The sequence below is a fragment of the Mustela erminea genome, chromosome 11 (assembly GCF_009829155.1).
Source record: "Mustela erminea isolate mMusErm1 chromosome 11, mMusErm1.Pri, whole genome shotgun sequence".
Taxonomy (NCBI): Eukaryota; Metazoa; Chordata; class Mammalia; order Carnivora; family Mustelidae; genus Mustela; species Mustela erminea.
The window spans coordinates 21251285-21267139 of NC_045624.1; the positions used below are offsets into that span (position 1 = coordinate 21251285).

General features: G+C 44.8%; 1 pseudogene; it reads right to left on the reverse strand.

The window, feature by feature from the left end:
* Positions 1-3509: 3509 nt before the first annotated feature.
* On the reverse strand, positions 3510-15038 carry LOC116569567 (annotated as a pseudogene).
* Between the last annotated feature and the right edge of the window lie 817 nt (positions 15039-15855).

Here is a 15855-nt window from a genome sequence, read left to right on the forward strand (position 1 = left end):
AATTTCTTGAGCAGGAAAAACAGAGGAGGAATAACTCTAGAAGTTACGCATCATTTTATCTGTGGAGCCACCGTTTTAATATGATGGCTGCTGGGACACTATAAGGAGTTACAAACTTGTAAATACTTTTGAGATTGCAACATCCCCCAAAGAAAGAATATAAAAGAAAAAAAAAAGCACTGGCTCTATTTTCTTTGCTTCTACTGCAAAATTTGTTCTTGTTTCAAAATGAGGGAACGCCCATGGTAATCTGTTGTTCATATGAATGTCATCCTCTTGTTGTTGTAAAAAGAAGGTAGAGAACAGTTGATATAGGGGCAAACTGACCCTTTTCTTTTAAAGTTACTTTTTAAAAATATGGGCTATTTCAGGCATATAAAGAAAGCATAAGGAATACTAAGGAATTACAGTGTTACGTGGTTATTAGAACATCATGTGCATTCGTCCACAAGCCTGACCCTCTTTCTGCCAGGTGTCATGTCCCGAATTTGGTGTTTCTCCTCACTCATGTTTTTATGCTTCACTAAATACAGATGTATTCCTAAACATAAATAAAATTGCAGTCCGTGTTTTTTACCCTCTTAACCAGTTTCTGGCTATCTAGTACATTATTCACTGTAAGCACAATGTTGGACAGTGTGTCTCTGGAAATTCTCATCCAGCAGCCCTAAAACTTTATATCCACTGAACAGCGCCGCCTCATTGCCCCTAATAACTGTCATTCTCCTTCGAGCTTTTATGAGTTTGACGATTTGGGATACCTCATATAAATGAGAATCGTGGGGCCTCTGGGTGGCTCAGTGGGTTAAAGCCTCTGCCTTCGGCTCAGGTCATGATCCCAGGGTGCTGGGATCGAGTCCCGCATCAGGCTCTCTGCTCAGCAGGGAGCCTGCTCCCCCCCCACCCCATCCCCCACCCCTACCCCGCCTGCTTCTCTGCCTACTTATGATCTATGTCTGTCAAATACATAAATAAAGCCTTAAAAAAAAAAAAAACTTAAAAAAAAAAAAGGAAATCGTGCAGTGTTTGCCCCTCTGTGACGGACTTCTTTCCCTCAGCATAATGTCCTCGGGGTCCTTCCATGTTGTACAGCAGGATTTCCTCCTTTTTTAAGGTTAATTAATATTCCATTTTATTTGTTTTTTTAAAGTATTTGTGAATTTTTTTTTTTAAAGATTTTATTTATTTATTTGTCAGAGAGAAAGAGAGCGAGCACAGGCAGACAGAATGGCAGGCAGAAGCAGAGGGAGAAGCAGACTCCCTGCTGATCAAGGATCCCGATGTGGGACTCAATCCCAGGACGCTGGGATCATGAACTGAGCCAGAGTCAGCCGCTTAAACAACTGAGCCACCCATGTGTCCCTAATATTCCATTTTATGTTTGTATCACATCTTCTTTATTCATTCGTCTGTCGATGGACATTGAGGTTGTTCCCCCTCTCTGCTGCCGTGAATCGCGCCGCAGTAAACAGGGAAGTGTGTGTATCTCTTTGAAGTCCGGGTACCCTGTGTTTGAGATAACTATCCAGGGGTGGAATTTTCGCGAGCATATGCTAGTTCTGTTTTTAATGTTTTAAGGACCCTCCCTGATGTTTTCCATAGTAGCTGAACCATTTTAAATTCCCAGCAATAGGGCACCGGAGTTCCTATTTTTTCCCATCCTTGCCAACACTTGTTATTTTTTTTCTTTTTATTTATTTATTTTTTTTAAAAAATTTTTATTTATTTGACAGACAGAGATCACAAGTAGGCAGAGAGGCAGGCAGAGAGAGAGAGAAGGAAGCCGCTTCCTGCAAAGCCGAGAGCCCGATTGCGGCGCTCGATCCCAGGAACCTGGAATCCTGACCTGAGCCGAAGGCAGAGGCTTTAACCCACTGAGCCACCCAGGCACCCCATTTTTTTTCTTTTTTAAAAAAGATGTCATTTTATTGTTTTACTCTTTTAAAGTAGTCTGTCCACCCAACATGTATCTTGGACTCACAACCCCTAAATAAGTGTCACATGTTCCGCTGATTGAGCCACCCAGCTGTCCCTGTGGGCTGGCGGGCTGGCTTCCTTCCTCTTTCTTTTTTTTCTTCTTTTTTTCTTTTTCTTTTTTCCTTCCTTCCTTCCTTCTCTCTCTCTCTCTCTCTCTCTCTCTTTCTTTCTATAATTGCCATTTTAACAGGTATGAAGTGATACCTCATTGTGGTTTAACTTGCATTTCCCTGGTGATGAGTGATGCTGAGCACCTGTTGGCTGTTTGTATGTCTTCTTTGGAGAAATGTTTGTCCATGTTGTTTGCCCATTTTGGTAGTGTTTATCCATCTATCTTCATCTGTATTTGCTGTGGAGTTATAGAGGTCCTTAGATATTACAGATACTAACTTCCTACCTGATATGTGGTTTCCACATATTTTCTCCCATTCTCTAGGTTTCCTTTTTACTCTGTGGGTTGTGTGTCCCTTGCTGTGCAAAATCTTTTTAGTTTGATGTAATCTTCCTTGTCTATTTTTGCTCTTGTTGCAAGACCAATGTCATGAAGCTTTTCCCATTTTTGAGGGGGGGGAGTGCTAGAATTTTAATATAGTTATACCTGTCTGTCATATTGAGGAAGAAAAGGTTTCTGCCTGTATAACTTTTCCAGTTAACATCTGCAAGCACACATACCGTAATCTCAGTTTATAAATTCATCAGAGTCTGAGCAGTGGAGCAGTGGGTCTTTACTGCTGGGCTTACCAGCAGGAAACGACAGACGCATTAGTGTTCTCTTTTCTCTTTCACTCTCCTTGTCCAGAGACATTTTGTTGTAAAGATTCAGTGCAGCTCACCTCCAGCCAAAGATCATCTTTTAGCTAAGTTCCGTTGCTCCGAATTTGCTTATAATTACAGCCTATTCAGTCACAGAAGAAACCCTGAAGATGTGAAGTTCACGGTTGCGTACAGCACTAAGACATCATCCCAGTTTTAAAGTCTAGCGCAGATTAAAAACCACAGGTGTAGCATTTCTACCAGATGCGCTGATTATCTCTTAAACTACATACGGACTCCATGAGAACATAATTTTTTAAATAGTGCATCGAGGACAATCAGTTCCCCGATTCGCACAGCCTTGAGAAGTCTCTCAGTGTCCACTTCCAGTTGGTGATGAAACACGAGTGAGCTTGAGGCACTGCCGAAGCATTCGAACACCTCTAGTCTCTCCTTTCCCTCACACTTTAGTTTCGGGTGTTGGGTCGCACGTGGCTTGAATGCTTTGATCACTTTGCACATCAGGAAAGCCAGTTTGGCTAAAACGATGCCGGTGATCTAAAACAATGCCGGGGTCTTGAGTAGACTGGTTTGTCCATTTCAGGCTGCTGGTCGGTGGCCCCTCTAAGGCCCTTCCTTCTTCCTTCTATGACTCCTGGAACATCAATCAGAAGATGAGTATCATACCGTGTAACTCTTTGAACCAGTGTCTCTCTCAAACTGGAATGTCCAGCCCAGTATATTAAAAAATCACCCACGAGAAGAGGTTCTGCAGGCCTTCACAAGATCTGGAGTTTCCACGACGAGCATACCTGATCTTTATAATCTGAGCGCTCAGCGTTGAAGTTAAGCTGCTGGGAAGCAGTTCGGGCATTATAATCCAGGCAGTCAGTGGTTGAGTTAGAACACAAGCTTGAAGCTCCACATCCCTGGGCAGAAAGAGAAGCTCGGACTAGTTGAGACGGCTGGTGCCTACACTGGTACCCATGGGGTTGAGCGTCCCTGGCCCAGGAAGCTGGGGATCTCAGGGGTCAGGTAAGATCCATAGTCCATGTCTCCAGAGTAGGACACTGAGCAGCATTTCCTTGACTGTACCCTGAAGCCTGAGTATGGGTCCCAGGGTAGGGCCTCTGTGTGCAGGAAGAGGAGGAGGACAAGGGATCGGACAGTGGGGAGACAATTTGGGGTCCAGATAGACCTAGGAGCCGTGTTGCTGGAAACAGCTGGGACTGAGGTGCTAGGGGAGGGCCACTGGTTCCCCTCTGTGAACTCACTTCCTGAGCTGGAGATACCCTCTTCTTGGCAGCTCTGACTTTGTTTTGACCTCCGTGTTGTAGTAGTTCCGGCTTGATGACGGCCCTTCGCTCTTTGATGGTTAATCCATGCCCGTGCCCCAGCCTCCGGGCAAGCAGGTTTTCAGCAGCATGTCTAGCTGCACCTGGGTGAATGTCGTCCTCTCCTGACGCTGTCTCGAGGGGTGTGGGGTGGTGGTGGCCAGGTGGCCCACTGAGGAGCAGCCCCAAGGGGTCAGACTCCGCGCCCATTGACTGTGTGAGCCATCACGCCAAGGTTGTTGGGAGGTGCACTGTTGGCCAAGATCAAGGGTACCCAGCTGGAAGGTCATACTTCTCCTGGGTGAATAGGCTCCGCGGCCTCGGTGGGTGGATTTGGAGTACAGGAACTAAGGGCAGGACACATGGACAGAGGTGCTGATTTGTGGCTTCCTCTTCCTGCTTTTTTTCTAGGAATTGTCTAGCTTCAGGCCTTAGGCTTGTCTCTCACCCATTTCGAGTTGACTCCTGTGTGTAGTGTAAGGATCCAGTTTCGTTCTTTTGCATGAGGAGATCCCGTTTTCCCAAGGTTATTTATTGAAGACATCATCGTTTCCCTTCCGTGTCCTTTCCGTCTTGGTGCCTCTGCTGAAGATCAGTTGACCATAAACGTGACCAGTTACTTCTGGGCTCTCTCTTCTGTTCCATTGGGCCACATGTGTGTCTTAAGGCTGGCATCAGTTTGAAAAGAAGTCACTTTACTACTTCTTTAAATTTTTGGTAGAATTCACCAGTGAAGCCGTTGGTCCTGTGCTTTCCTTTGTGGGGAAGCTTTGAATTACTGATTCAGCCTCCATACGAGTTACAAATCTGTTCACATTTTCTATTTCTTCTTAATTCAGGCTTGATGTAGGTTGTGTATTGCTATGATTTTTCCCATTTCTTCTAGGTTGTTCAGTTTGTTGGTGGATAGTTCACAGTAGTCTTTTATGATCCCTTATTTCCGTGGCATCAGGAATGTCTTTTCTTTTATTTCTGATTTTATTTGAATGTTCTTTTTTTTTCTTAGTCTAGCTAAAGGCTTGTCAGTTTTGTTGCTCTTTTCAAAAAACGAGCTCTAAGGTTTTTTTTTTTTTTTCCTATTTGTCTACTTTCTGTTTTGTTTGTTTATGCTCTAATCTTGTTTCCTTCTTCTGCTAACTTTGGGCTTAGTTTGCTCTTTTTTTAGTCCTTGAGGTATAAAGTTGGCTTATTTTTGGAGGGGTCTTACCTCTTTACCTCTTTCTTAATGTGGGTGTTCCTCACTATGAACTTCTCTCTGAGGATTGTCTGTGCTGCATCCCATAAGTTTTAATATGTTGTGTTTTCATTTTTGTTTTTTCTCAAGGTATTTTCGAATTTGCCTTTTTATTTTGTCTATGATCCATTGGTTGTGCAAGGGCATGTTATTTCAATTTTCACATGCTTGTGAATTTTCTGGTCTTCCTTCTGCTTTTCATTTCTGGTCTCATTCCACTGTGGTCAGAAAATACACTTGGTATGATTTCTGTCTTCCTAAATTTGAGTGGTACATGTTTTCAAACAAGATATAAATTGTATCTGTTGAAAGCAAGTAGAGTTCCAAGGAAAGCAGACTCTGTAGAAGGAGATTAACATGCAGGAAGTTTACTAAGGAAATTTTAGGATTAACACCATGAAAGAGACGGAAGCAGGACCGGGCAGAGAGAGAGAGAGACTGGGCAGCAGTGTCGTCACAAGGAAGGCCTCAGCTGATCCTGAGGGGAGCACGGGAGGAGGGATTGCCCTTCAGAATCATCCCAGGTTGGGGTGAGGGGCCACACATGGAACAGTAATTGGATGCAGGCTGCCCCTGAGAGGGGCCATCAGTTGGGTGAGGTGACCCTTCTCAGCTGAGAGCCCACAGCCTACAGCACTCCTAGTAGCTGGGGGAGGAAACCCGGCAGTGCTACAGGAGGCTTGGTGGCACGAAGATCTCCGTTCACTACAGTGCATGTTGTGTGTGTTCCACTTGCCTCTTTGGCCCAGTGGTAGGTTTTTGAGATTTATTCATATTAATGTCTATAGCTGTAGTCGCTCATTTTAATAGTCTCATACTATACAGTTTTATAAATATCTCACAGATTTTTTTAGAGATTTATTTATTTGAGAGAGAGAGAGAGAGAGTGCGTAGGCATGAGTGGGGGGAGGGGAGAGGGAGAGAGAGACTCTCAGGCAGACTCTCCACTGAGCCCTATGCGGGGCTCCATCTCATGACCCTGAGATCAGGACTTGAGCTCGGAGGCTCAACTGACTGAGGCACCCTGGAGCACCGAAATACCTCACAGTTTTTTTGTTTTTTTTTGTTTTTTTTTTAAATTTATTTGACAGATCACAAGTAGGCAGAGAGGCAGGTAGAGAGAGAGAGGAGGAAGCAGGCTCCCCACCGAGCAGAGAGCCCGATGTGGGGCTCGATCCCAGCACCCTGGGATCATGGGATCATGACCCGAGCTGAGAGCAGAGTCTTTAACCCACTGAGCCACCCAGGTGCCCCAGTACCTCACAGTTTTTAAACACATTTCCCTGTTGACAGATGTTGAAGTGTTGTAAGTTTTCACTCTTGAAAAAAATGTGGCTATGAACTTTATCTCCTTACTGCATGCACTTAGTGGGTTATGTAACCAGAAAATTCCTGGGTCTTAAGATACGGACAACTTCAAATTTAGTTAACTACAGTGTAATGAGAATGCTCTCCACAGTGGTTGTGCCTTTATACCCTCAAAACACTTGTCATTGTCTGACTGATTCTGCCAGTTTTTATGGGTATGAAATGGTATCTCATTGTGGTTTTAATTAGAATTTTGTTGAATTCTAGGGAGATTGAGAATTTATGTTTTTGTTAGCTCCTTGGGTTTCTGCTGTGTATTCTAGTGTATATTCCAATTATGTGTATTATTGTTTTTTTAAAGTTAATTTGTAGGCAAGCTTTATATATTTTTCTTACTCATTCTTTGTTGTCTGTATGTGCACAGACATCTTCCCCTGATTTGGGGCTTGATTGTTCAATAATCTCTTTTGCTGAATAGGAATTTCCCTTCAATGCAGTCAGTCCTTTTTGTGTGTGGCATTGTGTCTTTGTATCTTATTTTTAAAATTCTTCCTCAGGCGAGGTCATATAAAAATACTCCCCGTTTTCTCCTGAAAGTTTTAAAGTTTTGCTTTGCACCATCTCGCCTGCAGTCCGTCTAACCTGGCGTTGTGTGTATATTGTTAGGAGCAGAAACCTCATTTTACTTTACTCTGGGCGCCGGCTTTCCTCGCAGCCTTCCTGTTGTGGTGTTTCTATCAATGAAGATCTTCTGGGGACTCTTGGTGCACTGGTCCGCTTCCTTTTTTCCTGCTCCAGTTTCACACCATCTTTATTTTCTTGGTCTTGTTGTCCAGTAGAGCAAATCCTCCTCCCTGCTTACTCTTCTTTAAAATTGTCCCTGCTTTGGTGTCTTTCACTCTCCCATATGCGTCTTAGAGTTCCTTCCATGAAAACCTTCCTTTGATGGAGCTCCTGCACTGAATTTATAGATTAATTTGAGGAGAATTGACATCTTTATGGAACACTGGATGAGTCCTGTCGATGTCTTACTTAATACCTGTATATAGGTCTTCTTACTGTGCACAGCATTTTTATAACTTCTCCTTTTTACTAGATACTGACACTCTTTCATGTTAAAAAATATGTTCACTAACCTTTAATGACTGTGTAACAATCCATTCCTTGGCTACACAGTCATTTATTTAACAATGCCCCCATTGATATTTAGAGGAACATATTTCACAGTGATTTTTCTGGAACCCCATCTTTCCCCGTCACAAAATCATATTTGCAGCTATGTTTTATGCTAGTAATTCTAGGATATTCTATGTAATTAGTTATTTATCTGAGACTTCAAGTGTGTAGGAGATGAGAAAGATTCTAACTTATTTCCCCCCCGACGTGGTTAACGGGTTTTCGCGTACGTCGTCCTTTTGGTTTGACTGACCCTAGCCTGTTTTGCTTCACCATCCAGCAACCGTCAACAGTGCATTTGATCAATGTTTGAATAACTGAGCCAGTTTTTAATACTCGGTTTATTTTCAGATGTGTTCATTATTGTTCACACTGATCTGTCATTCCTAAGCCTATACCACACAGTTTGAATTATTAGAGCAGGTAGAACAGGACTGCCTTCATCTTCACCATCATCGTCATTGTTATTACTATTTTTCAGATTTTCCTGGGCGATTTCTGCCTTATTTTTCTTTCACATGAACTTTAAAATTTTCTTTTAAGATTTTATTTATTTATTGGAGAGAGTGATCATGGGTCTCTGCGCCCGGGGAAGGGGATAGGAGAGGGAGAATCTCAAGCAGACTCCTTGTTGAGCAGGATGCCCATCATGGGGCTCGATCCCACGACCCTGAGATCGTGACCGGAGCCAAAATCAAGCGTCAGACGCCTAACTGACTGAGCCACCCAGGCGCCCCCACATGAACTTGAAATAATCGGTCACTGTTCCTTTAAAACTGTTAACGGTTTTGATTGACAGTATATTAGTTTTCTGAAAAATTTAAAGACATTTATATTTAAATTTTCTGGCCTAATAAGTACTGCATATTCATCTAGTTTGCAAATTCTGGAACTTTTTGGTTAGAGAGGATAAATCCCCAGATTTCTTTTTCAATTAAAATTCAAGGCAATTAAAGAAATTCATTGCAGCAAACAGAATCATGCCACATGTTTATTCTGTAAAGACAAAATGTTTTTCTATATTGAGCAGCACTTGGAAGGGTTTGCCTCCTTCTTACAAAACATGGCTCACATGGCACCCCATGTTCCCCGTCCAGACAGATTCTTGAAAACGGGTAATAATTTGTGTGCTGTTTGGTTAGAGAAGTGTTTTTGTTTTTGTTTTTGTTTTAATACAGCTCCCTTTCTCCCACAGATCCTTAAAAGGAATTCTGTGCCCTTACTTCTCTGATTCACCTTTTTTATGGTAAGAAAATAAGATGCAAAACGTGTCGGGCAGGAGGGGAGTCTGCATAACTCTCTTTCACACCTGCTTGGATTCTGGCAGTGGTGCTCGCTCCTTGAAGGACGAAGGCTGGTTTGTCATGTGTTGTCACAGAGCACTGATGGCACCCGGCCAGCCCATTTAGCCTTTGTCTTTTTTCTTGCATAAAACTGCCTCTTTTTCACTTCACATGGGGTGTGTTAGGCACTCCAGAGATGTTTGTTCTTGTCGCCTGCACACCATCTGTGATCTCCTGGCACCTTCGACGGGCTCCCAGATTGGCTGAAGTGATGATGGTCAGCGTAGGCAGTGCTCGGGGTCCTGGTCCGTGTTGGCCGGTGTGGCCCGTGAGGCCGTACACACCTGCAGTGCCCTCCATTGGGGCCGGGGACTCAGTTTTGAAAAGTTTAAGTAAATTCTTGATTTAGAATGAGTTTAGATTTGGGGCAGCATGACGAAGATAGGACAGAGCGTTCCCGTATGTCTCTCACCCAGTTACCCCAGTTGCTGACTCTTCCATTATCGTACTGCGTTTGGCTCAATTCAGGAACAAGGAACTGGTACATTACTATTAACTCAAACCCATACTTTATTCCAATTTCACTAGTTTTTCCCTAATGTCTTCTTCCTGTTCTAGGATCCACCCAGGATATCACATTACATTTTGTCCTCATGTCTCCTTAATTTCTTCTGGTCCGTGTCCGTTTCTCAGACATTCCTTGTTTTTGATGACCCTGTCCCTTTGGGGGAGAACCAGTCAGATATTTTGTAGGATGTCCGTCGGTCTAGGTTTTTCTCATATTTTTCCTGATTACATGGGGTTTTATGGGGTTTTGAGAGGAAAACCACAAAGTGACATGCTGTTCCTACCATGTTGTATGAAGGGAACATGCAATCTTCATGACTTAGCTCTCATGACGTTGACCTTGATCCCCTGGCCAGAGTAGTGTTGGTAGGTTTCTTCCTGTAAATTTATTCCCCACCCTCTTCCAGACTCTGCTGTACGGAAGCAAATCACTGAGCACAGTGTAGACTCAATTTAAGAGTTTTTTTAATTGTCTCACCCGTCTGCACCGTGTTATGTTTAAACTGCGCCTGTTGCTTTTTGGTATTCTGCGTGAGTAGATTTTGTCTTGAAAGCCCTAAGAAAAAAATTAAAGTTGCCTTTGCTTAAGAAGGATTTGAAGTAGTTAGTAGCTCTGTTGAATCTTTATTCCATTCCTCTTACGTTTGGTTTATTGGTTTTATTTAAAACTATTTATACCCGGGATGCCTGGGTGGCTCAATGGGTTAAGCCTCTGCCTTTGGCTCAGGTCATGATCTCAGGGTCCTGGGATCCAGTCCCACATCAGGCTCTCTGCTCAGCAGGGAGCCTGCTTTCCCTCTCTCTCTGCCTGCCTCTGTGCTTCTTTGTGATCTCTCTCTCTCTCTGTGTAAAATAAATAAATCTTTAAAAAAAAAAAATCTTAATACCCCAGGTGCTCTGTCCTGGCTGGGTCAGTCGGTGGAGCACAAGACTCTTAATCTCTCGTTGTGAGTTCCAGCCCTACACTGGGCATTGAGCTTACTTAATAAAATGTTTTAAAAAATGTGTATGACTTGTACACCACATCCTCATACCACATAGGCTGCTCTCTTCTGCTCAGATGGTTGTATATACAGCTTATACCTCATTTCTAGCCTAAGAGAGCTTCATTTTGCTCTGGCTGTTGGGGAAAAAGTTCAGTATAAGAACATGTTTATCCATATAGAAGCTTATCTAGTAAACACCACAGTATATTTATTCTACTTAATGTGATAGAAATCTTTTCTCTCTATAAAATTATGTTAAAGATTTATGAGTTTTAATGCTCCTGGACACCTCTCTTGATACCATAATAGGCAAGCCTACCCCTCGCCTCTGTCTGGAAAGCCGCCGCACCTTATAAGTTCAGATTACAGATAGCCTGTTGTCCTGTTGTTTGTGGGCTGAATTTCTCAGTGACTTTGATTTTTTTTTTTTTTTTTTTTTTTTTGGTCAGATTACTCCTTTTGCACTCAAATGACTTTATTTACATTTCCACTTCAAGTCCGTTTCTGAATCAGAATTTTTAAAAAAAATTTAAAAAGGATAACGTATCATTATTTTAGCATTGATCAGGAAATGTTCTTGAAATGGTATATAAATCAGGCTTGTATTCACTGAATCCACATTTTATGTGCTCTTAGGAACTTCTCTTTCAAAAAATCTTGTGAGAAATTTGTGATGCCCCAAAATGATCATATCTGCAAACCCACATTTGTAGACACTTAATTTCATAGAGAGGTGTGAATGTTTCATTGAGCGGGACGGGCTAGAGCGTGTTTTCAGAATTAAAACTTCATGGTTCCTTCTTACTGTGAACTTCTCTAAGAAATCGTTCTGAGTATATTAGGTCTTTAAGTCAGTCTTGGAGCTCAGCACTAGGGAGAGAAGTTCAAAAATACATTTTAAGAGTTCTTGCTCACTTGAGGACCACTTGGCATGACCGCTCAGAAACAGAATACCGCTTTGAATCAGCCACACGGGAAATCCTTTCCCTGGCCCCTCAAGGCTACTTTCAGTCTGTCGAAAGCGTCTTAAATTCATGTGGGGGATTCCCACGTGTTCTATTCTAAGCCTTTTTTAAGGTTTTTATATGTGTGTTGGAGGGAGGATAGTACCGCGCACGTTTCGTGTCTCAGTGGTGTGAGGACTGTTCCACGTACCGTTCCTGTGTTTTAATATTACTCATTCTTTTTTTCTGAGGACAGATGTGCAAGAGCGAGAAAGGCTGAGCGTTATAAAGTGAAATACAAAGAAGCAGTGTGATCTCAGGTCAGTTAAAGATCTGCTACATATAAAATCTTTGGGTGTATACCGACTCTCTTCTTCCATAGAGAGCACAGAGAACTCTGCGGAGCGTGGGACACGGGTGCTCTTGCCCTGCCTTTCCCCGCACTAACTGCTCACCGCGTCCTCTCTGGTTAGCCGGGGGCCCTCCTGTCCTTTGTGCTCGGACTCAGGCATATTTCCACTGCTCAGATCTGCCCAGTTTGCTGCCTGCTGTTACTATTCAGGTCAGTTAAGGCCTTGAAGTGATCTTCAAAAAGACCATGAGTATTGAGCCATTTTGGGGAGAAGATGTGGCACGAAGAGTCAGGACCTCTCCTGCGTCACTGGTCTGCTGGGAGTAAGGCGGAAATGTGTGGACCACCTGTGCTGGGCTTGCACTTTCCTGAGCTCGTGTGGGGGGGATACAGTGGCTTCTGTAGGGACACCCCCTGTCTGTTCAGTCACCCTGACCCGCTAGGAACGGGTGAAAGTCCCCAGGAGGAGACAGGAGCCTCGCATCCATCTTCCGACTTTGTCAGCCCACTTGGAAAGCTTAGTGCTGAGTGCAGATTTTCCTGCCGGAGAGGAAGACTCATATCTGGGCACAGACAGCAGCCCTTGGGCAAGGACAGCCCCTGCCCTGTCCCGCAGCTGCTGGGGCCTCAGTGTGTTTGTTCCCAGGGACAGGGCCCCAGAGGTTAGAAGGATCAGAGGGAATGGGCGGGGAGCAGAGGCTCCCTTTCCCCTCAGGCGTCGGGGAGGTCCTCCCACCCGGATTCAGAAGCCACCAGAGAGAAAGAGTTCTCTTGAATGATCCGGATTCTTCCTCAGGCCTTTACATCCCCAACACCTACCTAACATGTTTCCAGGGAGAACTAACTATGTTCTTGTGCCCAGAAATTCAGATCTGTAAGGCTGCCTTAAAATAGTTATCCGTCTTCAGTTCCCTCCTAATCAATTTTCCTTCTCCTCTAAAATCCCCTGCGTTTTTCCTCTAGTTGTGAGCATTCAGGAGATTTTCCATTTGAATCGGCTCTCGTTGGCCCTCCTGTGTTTCCGTGGATTCGAGTGGGTCCGTGTGTGGCGCCCGGTGCCAGGCCTGCCGGAGTGTGCCGCGTGGGCTGCCTCGGTGCAGAGGCTTCTTCTGAAGACAGAGACTGTTTTCAGAACCACAGTGCATCCCAGACCTGCTTTCTAAGCTGCACCAGGAGTCCCTCTTACAGTACCCTTTTTTTTCCCTTTTTTTTTTTTTTTTGCAGCTTTATCTTTCTCCTTAACACTAAGATGCAAAAGCATCCCTCTTAATGTCGACGTATCTGTCTGATTTTGACTCGATCCAAAGCAGAGCATCTACAAGTAGGTTGCCTGGGCGAATGGGACCCCTATGCCTGGAAGGTTGACTCCGGCCCGAGGTGGATAACGTTCGTTCATCTGACAGACATTTATGATACGCGCATTCTGAGCCAGGCTCGGTGATGAGCTGGGGGTATGGAAATGAGAAGTCCCAGTGCTGACTTCAGTGAGCCTCCAGTACCATGAGGGAAATGGAGGGCTGTGTGGGGGGCAGCTCTGATACAGAAGCACGGGGGAGGGCCTGCGGGCCAGATGCTCCAGACATCCTTCTGGAGAATCCGCCCTAAGACCCAGCACTGGAACGAAGCATACCAGTAAATGGAGAGAAGATGGGGGTTGTGATAAGCTGGGCGGAGACCGAGAGCCAGCAGGAGTGTTAGGCTCCGTGGGTGCTCCTGTATTCGAAGGCCTGTAGAGGTTGGAGACGAGGCGCATGCTGAAAACGGCAGAGCATGAGGACCTGCCTGAGGTCAGGGCTGGTTAAAGAAAACCTCTGAGACAGTTGAGTTATGAACACATGCCAGCATTTCATGACCATTTTGCAGGGCAAGGGAAGCGCGTCACGGTAGCTGTACTCCGAAGACGCACTCTTCGCAGGGCTCCGTCGCTGGAAGGAAAGAATGAGTGAATCATCTCTGAAAAGAATGTCTGGTTAAAAATCTTTAGACTGATTAGTCTAGTTGATAACTGACAGTCATCTGGGTGGTAATGAGTTCCCCAGAGCAAGGCTTAATCTTCTTTAAAGTTCACTAAAACATTGCGTCAGAAAAATACTTCATCTGGAATGCTCTTGATTTCCTCCCACTAGGGTGTTGTCAATGAAGAGTAAGCAGCCAGGGTTAGGGCCTTTTTTCTTGAAGAAGTCCAAGGTCACGGTGGTGGGCAGTCCAGTTTTCAGTTTGCATTGTTATCCCGAGGGTCCTTGCCACTGAGCGTAGCTGAACCCCCCCAGACATCCACGTGGGGTGAGGCACAGTGTGAGACGGCCGCAGCTGGATGGAAGTGAGCCGACTATTTTTGTTTTCCAAGGAAACACTGCCGAGGGCCTTGACTTGAAGTGTGTCTCTTCGCTTGCCGCTCGTCCCACCTCGGGGCCCAGTGCAGCTCTGAGAGCCACGAGTGTGGGGAGTAGAGGTGGAAGTTGGTAGTTGGCTTTTCCTCCAGCAGGGTTGGTTTAACTTACTCAGTTTTAAGTGGTGATTGTTCTCACGACAATGAAAGAAAATACGGTAATACTAAGACAATTCTGAGATGTTGGAAGCAGCACCCAGGCTGGGGTAAGAGCTCAGAGGAGGGAGACCAAGGCCCTTCTGATGGAAGTACTCAGCGTCCAGCCCTGGGCCCCATCACCTTGCCCCTCTCCTTCACTGGGCCGGGTCCCATCTCTGTCCTGAGGCCCCAGAAGCAGTCTCAGAACTTTGCTGTCACCTGGCCTTGGCCTCGAGGCTGTTAGCGGTATTCCCACCCGGGTTTGCTGTGATTACAGAAGATGCTGCCCTTCCCTGGGAGTCTGCATGCAGAACCTCCTTCAGTGCATCTGAGGGGGTTAAAATAGAGGCTTCAGAGGTGCCCTTGCCCTGGGCGGCCGCTCCGCTGGCACAGGTTGGGGGGGATGGGGTGGCAGGGTCGGGGGTCGATGATCTGTTTTGTTGTCACTGGTTCATGAGGTTGTGGTGTCTTTGTGGGCAACAGTGTAGACAGATGGCAAGAAACATCAGGGAACCTGACCTTGGGGGTAGGTGTGCAGTGTTTTGGGGGGCCAGGCTAGCATGCCCCTCCGACTGTACTCACCTTTGTTGTGTCCATGGCCTTATTGTTCCAGCGTCCTTTGTTGTGACATTGATCATTGTCATGTCAACATACTGCCATGAAAATAACACTCCATGCTTAGGTGGCGGAGATGGAATGGGCATATTGGAGAATCAACGATCGTCTTCTGAACTGAATTCATGGGAACGGGGACTTTTTTTTTTTAGCTGTTAGAAATCCACATTCACAATATGTAATTGTTCCCCCTTTTTTAATTTTTTTTTAATGTTCTCCAGATTGCAAAAATACCTGCCTGTGGGAACTCAGGAGGACTGATTTTGTGGGCTCAAAGGTAGTGAGTGAGTCATGCCTGCGAGCGCGGGAAGGAGTTCATCTGCACCTCTTCGAGGAAGGTCCCCAGGCGACTGTTTATGCAGTCATGGAAGGATGCGGAACTAGGAGGGTATGTACTTGGAAATTTTTTTTTTTTTAAAGATTTTATTTGTGTATTTGACAGAGAGAGATCACAGTAGACAGAGAGGCAGGCAGAGAGAAAAGCAGGCTCCCTGCTGAGCAGAGAGCCCGATGCGGGACTCGATCCCAGGACCCTGATATCATGACCTGAGCCGAAGGCAGCGGCTTAACCCACTGAGCCACCCAGGCGCCCTGTACTTGGAAATTTTAATCCTTAGATATACTCCCTGTTGGATTGAGACCTCAGTTTTTGTTTCGTTTATTAAAAAGAAGTGAAAAAAGCTTAACAATTATGGAAAAATGCACTATTATTAAGATGTGTGTGTGTGTACGTGTGGTACGTGCGTGTGTGTTGTGTTGTGTTTTATCCTTACCTTCTAAACACTCTTTCTCTGATGGG